Source organism: Mandrillus leucophaeus, unplaced genomic scaffold (assembly GCF_000951045.1).
Source record: "Mandrillus leucophaeus isolate KB7577 unplaced genomic scaffold, Mleu.le_1.0 Scaffold15, whole genome shotgun sequence".
NCBI lineage: Eukaryota > Metazoa > Chordata > Mammalia > Primates > Cercopithecidae > Mandrillus > Mandrillus leucophaeus.
This window is the reverse complement of record NW_012101476.1, coordinates 1,304,066-1,311,969: the sequence shown is the minus strand read 5'-3', so window position 1 is coordinate 1,311,969 and position 7,904 is coordinate 1,304,066. Positions and strand designations below refer to the sequence as shown.

The window sequence follows — 7,904 nt, the reverse complement described above, 5'->3', positions numbered from 1 at the left end:
GGGAGCGCTCAGTCCCGGCGAGCGGCGGCAGCTGGACGAGGAGGCGGGAGGCGCCAAGGCGGAGCTGCTGCTCAAGCTGCTCCTGGCCAAGGAGCGGGACCACTTCCAGGACCTGCGGGCGGCGCTGGAGAAGACGCAGCCTCACCTGCTGCCCATTCTCTACCTGAACGGCGTCGTCGGGCCGCCGCAGCCCGCGGAAGGAGCGGGTGAGTGGCAGACCCTCGGCCCCCGCCTCTGGGACGCGCCCTCCGCTTCTCCCTCCTGCTGGCGGAGGGGGACCTCGCCGGGGCCGCCGCTCCACCTGGCGATGGCCTTGGTGGACTCGTTCCTCTAGCCCAGCTGGGGAGGCGGCGGTGCGCGGACCCCAAAGTCCCGCCGCCTCCCCAAGTCCCGCCGTTCGCAGTGAACAATGCCCCCAGCTGAAGGCCTTCACCCTCAGGTGCCTCGGCGGCAGGGTCCCCGGGGGCCACCAGGTCCAGTAGCGGGTAGGGGGTACCTCGAAGGATGTTCATCAGTCCCTTTTCTGAGGCTCCTAACCACCCGCTAGTCTTTTGGGACCCTGTGCTAGCCTTTAACCAAGGATAACGTCTAAAACAATGGGACCTGGGCCAGGACCCATACTCTTAAATTTTGGTGCCTGCCATCCTGTGCCGGGGCCACCGCTGCCTTTTCATTTTCTGGCTGTCCCAGCTCCCTTTCCTCTGCTCAGAGCCCAGTCTCGCCCGGACTTGTGGCTGATTGTGCACAATGCCTGCCTGGGTTTCTTTGGAAACTGTGGGCCCTGAAAAGTTGGGGAAGTTGCATTGCACCATGGGAAAATCCTAGTAGTGGCTGTTGGGGCTAAGTTCCCTCCTTGAGAGCACCGAGCTGCTTAAGGAGGAAGGCTGGTGACTGGTTCCCTTGGGGGTGCCTTTTGGAACCCCTGTGTCCTTGGTCTTGGAGATGACTGATTTGTAAGTGTGTGTTTCGGAGCAAGAACGGATACTGGCGGGAGTTTCTGACAAGTGGTAGGCTTGTCCTGGTCTGGTCGCGGAGTGTGGAAGCCAGCCTTTCAGACAAGGCAGCTGGAGGAAGAAGACATGGCACTGAGGGAGGAAGAGAACAAGCATTTATTGGGCATCTATTATTGTGGCAGGCACTCTGCCTTGTCACGTTCAATTGTCGTTGCCACTATGTGAGCTTTCTGTTATTCTTTGCCAGAGAGAAAACTCTGACTTGGAGTGGTTAAAATGCCCAGAAAGTATTGGGGACCAGGAATTTTGAATTATAACCTATTGTTTGAACTTGTTCGGAGCCAGGAAACAAAGTGCCATCTTTCTAGGTCTTGTCCTTGTTTTAACAGTGAATCGATAGGTACAGTAAAAATAAATAAAGATATATGTATAAAAGAAAAACAAGTGAACCGAGAGGGCTGAGAAATTGCCCTTAGCAACTTGAAGGTCAAAGGCTGATGGGACCCGTTTATTTGGCTGTTAAAAGCTCCACTTATTAAGGGAATGATTTTATAAGCCGTTCCTGGTAACAGCTCTCTTATATTGGCCATCTTAACCTCACTTTTTATAGCTGCAGGAAACTGGCAAAGAGACTAAACTGCTGGCCACACAGCAGGTCATTTCATTGGTGGTCCTCCTGTCTCCACTTTGAGCTTCTGACTTGCATCTCTGTCCGTCAAACCTGCATTCTTTCCCCCCAGTTGTGGTCATGTCAGAGTTGCTGGGCAAACCTAATCCTTTCCTGGGATAGTGCTTTGGGAGATGCTAGGAAGGGACTGTCAGATGTGGCCATGAGGACAAGGACAGAGGGGATCCCAACAAAGTAATTTTTTCTTTTTAATTGTATCTGTGTATCTAATCTATCTCTGAAGGAAGAAGTTAAGATCTGTTTCTGGAAGTCTTTCCTAGGAAGCACAGAAGTCAAGAGTACAGGCTAGAAGTCTGCATTTGGAAGCATGTGAATCAATGCTCACCTTAATCTCTGAGAATAGATTGATTGATGGATCAATTGCCATTAATTAGGTCTCATCCTTTCCGTGCCTGGTGGAGAATGTGGGGCCTCATGGGGCTGAAGTTCTAGGAGCTAGTCGTGACCTCTAAGGAAGGCAGAGATTAGGGTTTGGATTTTATCCCCTCAGGCATTGATTTCAGACCCCAGTTTTACCACAATGCAGAGTTCTGTGACTTTGGAGAGGGTCATGAAATCCTTAGAAAAATAATTTTCAAGGAGAAGTTAAGTTCATTTTATTTAATACATTAAAAAAAAGTTGGCTGGATGTGGTGGCTCATGCCTGTAATCCCAGCACTTTGGGAGGCTGAGGCAGGCAGATCACTTAAGGCCAGGAGTTCGAGACCAGCCTGGCCAACATGGTGAAACCCCGTTTGTATTAAAAATACAAAAATTAGCTGGGCGTGGTGGTGGGCGCCTGTAGTCCCAGCTACTTGGGAGGCTGAAGCAGGAGAATCACTTGACTCTGGGAAGTGGAGGTTGCAGTGAGCCGACATGGTGCCACTGCATTCCAGCCTGGGTGACAGAGCAAGACTCCGTCTCAAGAAAAAGAAAGGAAAAAGTTAGGACAGCATTTGGTATGGCAAGATGCCACCTGAAGCCCCTGGGGGAGAGGGTGACATGGTGTGTCAGCAAACAGTGGCGTGTTGGGGGCTTTTTTTTTTTTTTTGAGACAGGGTCTTGCTGTGTTGCCCAGGCTGGAGTGCAGTGGCACAGTCTCGGCTCACTGCAGCCTCTGCCTCCCAGTCTCAAGCCATCCTCCTGCCTCAGCACCCCCAAGTAGCTGGGACCACAGGAACATGCCACCACACCAGCTAATTTTTGTATATTTTGCAGAGATGGGGTTTCTCCATGTTGTCCAGGATGGTCTCGAACTCCTGAGTTCAAGCGATCTGCTTGCCTCTGCCTCCCAAAAGTGTTGGGACTACAGGAGTGAGCCACTGCCCCTGGGGTGGGGGTGGGGGTGGGGGGGCTCCTTTGTGAAGGGTGAATTGCTGTGTTACAGGTCTCCAGTTTTTCGCTTTTTTTTCTTTTAGCTAGAAAGTGTTTCTTATGGTCAAAGCTCAGTGCATGAGAGTGGCTCTGGCTGAAGGAATGGAAGTCTTCTTCCTTGAGGAGTCATAGTCAGGAAAATCCAGCACTTGGTCCTGCCTCCTTCCACTCCTGAGTGATTTCCACTCTGTGCTCTGGGCGGCAGCTCTGGGTGTGAATTGGCCTCAGTTCGAGGCCATTGCGGAGCCTGAGAGAGGAACCAGCTGGCTCCCTAGGATCCTTAGCATCAATGGGTGCTGCTTTGGCACCGTCTCTCTGGAGCTTCCTTGATGGACACCTTGTGTGGGCTCCTGGTCCAGAGTGCCCATCCCCCACTGGCACTTGGGTGCTGAGGGAGTCTGCATTGGCAGCAGCCTACCACGTGGGGCCTGGAACTGGAAGGAAACTGGGGAGGACACATGCCTGGGTGCTGGTGGGCAGGTGAGCAAACCCAACCCATCGGGGCAACTCTTGCTGAGTTAGATCCCCAAACATTCATAACCCACCATGCTCAGGCCTGGGGGTGTGGAGCAACTAGGAGGCACACAGTGTTGTGGTCAGGATTTTGTGTCCTATCTTCATATCTCATTGACTCCGTGGCAGCCCCAGGGAGATGAGTGGTGTCTTATGATCTTCATGTCATTTAGTTCCAGGGCCCTGTCTGTAAGGAAGAAGTCACAGTGCAGAAAAGTGCCGGAGTCTAGGCCAAGCCCAGTGCTCCTGATTCCTTGTCTAGGGGTGGTTTTTCCTGTTCCCTGGTTAGGCCTTCCCACTACAACTTCAGGACATTTCCAGTCACTGGGGGACTCTGAAATTACGTAGCTTTCTCTTGTCCTGGATTTGATATGTAGATCTGTAGGGAACAAGTGAACACCTTTGCCCCAGCTGGTGGTAGGGGGAGGACAGAATTGTTTACTTCTGAGTGGCTCAGTTGGGTCTCTTGTTTTTCCCAGTTACCGAGTCTAGCGTGGTCACTTGGAGCCCCATGCAGTCCTTTGTTTTTTCTCTTTGATTCAGGGAAACACCTGGGTTTTTTCCCTTGAGGATTCTCAACTCCATGCCCCTGGAGTGAGCCTCAGTATCTTCATCTGTAAGATGGGCTAATGGTGCTACACTGCCTGCCTCTGTCACCAGGTGGGGCTGGGGTATAGATAGGGGCCGGGGTACACAGGATGTAATTCTAGCCCGTAGCTTGCCACCTTGTTGGGGGAATGGGACACTCATGAGAGTGACATTATGAGACAGATCAACTGATACAGATGCACAAATAGGCTTTTTCTTGTATTAAAAACTCGATATGCTACATACTTTCCCCAGATACTCTCATTCACCTCTAGTGACTTTCATTACCATCTAAATGTGGGACTCCTCAAGTCATTCCCACCAGGCCTCTCTTGGGAGGCAGAAATGGCAGAACTCGGGGAGTGCCCGCTGGACCTCTCCCGTGCTCAGTGCCTAATGTTTCCTTCTCGTTCCCACTCCCCACACCTCCCGTGCCTCCTCTTTACTTTCTTAGTGAACTGACTCACTTGCTTCATCAAACTTAAGAGAGTGGAGCCCGCAGCATCTGCTGGAGAAGCTGAGGAGAGCTTCGCGAATGTGCTGGGACTTGGTGTTGAAGCGAAGCTCTGAATGCCTGGAGGGATGGAGGGAGGACGTGTGGGCAGCAGAGGCTGAGCTGTAGAGAGGAGCTGTGTGTTTACCCAGCCTGAGCAGAGCAGGGCATTGGCCTTGGCTCTGGGTGGAACGGAGATGGGGATGCAGAGGTAATCTGGAGGACCTTGATGGCTAGGCTGAGGGGGGGTTTAAATTTAGGCATTGTACACTGTCAGAAGTTAGAGCTGGAAGTTTTTTTTTTTTTTTTTTTTTTTTTCCCCAAGGAAATAACCCTGCCAGGCTTTTCCAGTGGGACTAGTGCAGTTGGGTGCTGATTGTCAGGTGTAGGTTATTTATTATTCAGTAGAGGTTGCCTGGGCCTTTTGTTCTCTCTCTACTTCCTTCAGGTACCAGCCACCTTTTCTTCATCCCCTCTACCCTGGAGGGTCAGCAGGGCAAGGGATATAAGTAAAAGCTCCAGCTGTTGTAGTTTTTCTTTTGGTTCTTTTGTTTGTTTATTTACTTATTTTTTTAGACACAGTGGAGTGCAGTGGTTCAATCATAGCTCACTGCAGCCTCAAACTCCTGAGCTCAAGCCATCCTCCTGCCTCAGCCTCCTTAGCAGCTGAGATTACAGGTACACGCCACCCTGCAAGGCTAATTTAGGTTGTTTTGTGTTACTTGAGAGGAAGTGGCAGAGGCATTTGAAATTAATGGGTGAGAAGAGATTTCTAAGTGAAGGGCAGATTTTATCTGTATCATTTCAGGGTACCTTTATTGCAAAATGATAGAAACTTAGCTCAGACCATCTTAGGTAGAAAAAGAGAAATGTATTGACTTAGAATATTCCACAACCTTTGGATGGATGGTGGAAACTGGCCTTTGGGACATTTGACCTCTTGGATCGATGCTGTGGGCTTTTCCCACGGGTCTGAACATGACTTCAGGCCCCTCTGTTCGTGTTCACAGCCCCTGACCAGGGAAGAAAGGGAGCTCTATCCAGTCAGCCCAGGGAAACCTCATGGGAGGATTCTGATTGGTCTGGCCAGCGTTATGTGTCTGTGTGAGTCCCGGTGACTGTGGCCAGGGCTAGAGGACTAAGACTGGCTCAGCTTTGGCCCTGTGCCCAGCAGTGGAACCACAGGGTAAGATGATGGGCTACTATGATTGGCAGCCCATTCCAATACTATGTGGGTTTTTTAGTGAGGCAGAGCAGTTGTGTAAAGGAAGACAAGCAGGAGCGATGTTGCGCAGGTAAAAGAGCAGATGAATGTCCACTCCAAGCATTGCCACCTTTGTGCGATAATACAGTTAGCACACGCCGTCATTGCTGGAGTGGGACGGTGGGTCTAGGTAGTGATGATCAGACTTTACAAGGTTTTAGACCTTGAGCAAGGTTTTTAATCCTTGTGAGCTTATCTCCTCTGCAAAGTAATGAAAACACTAACTACTTCACTGTGCTGTTTGACAATCCATGGTAAGAAAAGTGGAAGAGCATTTTGTTACCCTGAGCAATATAGCACAACAGTGACAGTAGTAGACAGCAACTAACCTTAGAGCCAGAAAACTGGGAATCTCCTGGTGTTTCTGAGGTTCTGTGGGAGCTCCTTGTATACTATGCCAAGCAGGTGTCAGAGCTGTCCTCCCTGAACCAAATTTCCTTTTATAGTCCTCATTCCCAGAATAGAGCCTGGTACAAGATGGGTGTGCAATAACTTTTTGTTGAATGAATGAATAGTCAGCTGTGTGTAAAGTGAATGATGTATCCTTGTCCAGATCCTCTTCAAATATACATGCAGATTCCTAAGTGGTGACCTCATGGTGGCAGAGGCTGTGGGAGAGGAGGAAGGCTTGAGCAAGCCCCAGATGTACACATGGATATCACCACCCACGGTATGTCTGTGATGGAAGCAGGTGGTGTGACATTGATGTCTGAAGTCCCCAAGGTTGCCCATCAGGTACTGGCGGTGTGGGGCTGGCTGCCAGGAGCCATGTGGAGCACCCACACTGGCTGTTGTAAGAGTAGAGAGTCATTCCCTTTCTACACATAGAATTTGAATGTCAACTTGATGTCCTCAAAAGAATACTGGGGAACTTTTCTTTAAAAAAAAAAAAAAAAAAAAAAGCCCTGAACTGGAGATCTGCTCGTAACTGCAAAATCTTGACCTTGGCAGAGCCTTTTAGCTTCCTGGTGCTTGTTTTTTTTTTTTTTCCCCCAGTTCAACAGTCAAAACAGAAGAGGTTGAGCATTGACGGGGGACTTGCTCATTCCTGTGGGGTTTTGAGCACTTCCCAGGTGCCATTTGGTCCAAGGAGGTTGGGTGATTGGGTTGGACTCAATTTTGGGGGCCCTTCCAGCTCTACATCAGGATTGCTGTTAATCTGATTTAATGTTAGTGTTGAGTGGTTTTTGATACTCTGGCTTTCCATTTCCTGGAAAAGTAAGCAGAGTAGGATAAATATTTTGTTTCAGTTTTTTTTTTTTTTTTTGAGATGGAGCCTTTACTCTGTCACCCAGGCTGGAGTGCAGTGGTGCAATCTCAGCTCACTGAAACCTCTGCCTCCCAGGTTCAAGTGATTCTCTTGTCTCAGCTTCCTGAGTAGCTGGGATTACAGGTGCGCACCACCACCCCCAGCTAATTTTTGTATTTTTAGTAGAGGCGGGGTTTTGCCATCTTGGCCAGGCTGGTCCGGAACTCCTGACCTCAGGTGATCCGCCTGCCTCAGCCTCCCAGAATGCTGAGATTATAGGCATGAGCCACCGCTGCTGGCCATTGTCTCAGTTTTTTTTGTCCCACCTCATTTCAACCACCTGTATGTTCTGCCTTGTGTGAGGGGGCTCTACAGTCATTTCCTGAAACCCTGGGAAGGTGTGAGCCACAGAAGTAGCAGACGTAGAGAAAGAGGGCTGAGCTGCGTGTTGGCCTGGGCAGTAGGGATGCTATGTGTGTTCAGCAGGGAAGAATCTTAAATGGGATTGTGCTGGGGGGAAATTGGATTTTTTTCCGCCTTTTACCTGGGATAGATTGCATACCTCTGAACTGTATATCTCTATTGATCTTTTTGAGACTGCATTCCACAAAAGAGCTACAGAGCGTTTTAAACCAAACAGAGACGGTTGGAGTGCCCCATGTTGGCAGTCTATCCCTCTAAACCCTTGGTGGATAATTCCTAGTTGACTGTTGACCTTGACGTTCATTTCACACTTCAAAAAGGCTCATAACCCATTTACTTTGAGGATTTAAACAAAATTGTGATAATTTACATAACATGAA

At 49.7% G+C, this 7,904-nt stretch overlaps 1 protein-coding gene across 1 annotated transcript in view; it reads left to right on the top strand.

The window, feature by feature from the left end:
• The first annotated feature begins 13 nt into the window (after positions 1-13).
• Positions 14-7,904, top strand: part of DLG5 (discs, large homolog 5 (Drosophila)) — a 155,354-nt gene continuing 147,463 nt past the window's right edge. Inside the window, exon 1 of the mRNA XM_011974879.1 lies at positions 14-206. The gene's annotated coding sequence lies outside the window, so the exon portion shown is untranslated. The remainder of the gene's footprint in view (positions 207-7,904) is intronic.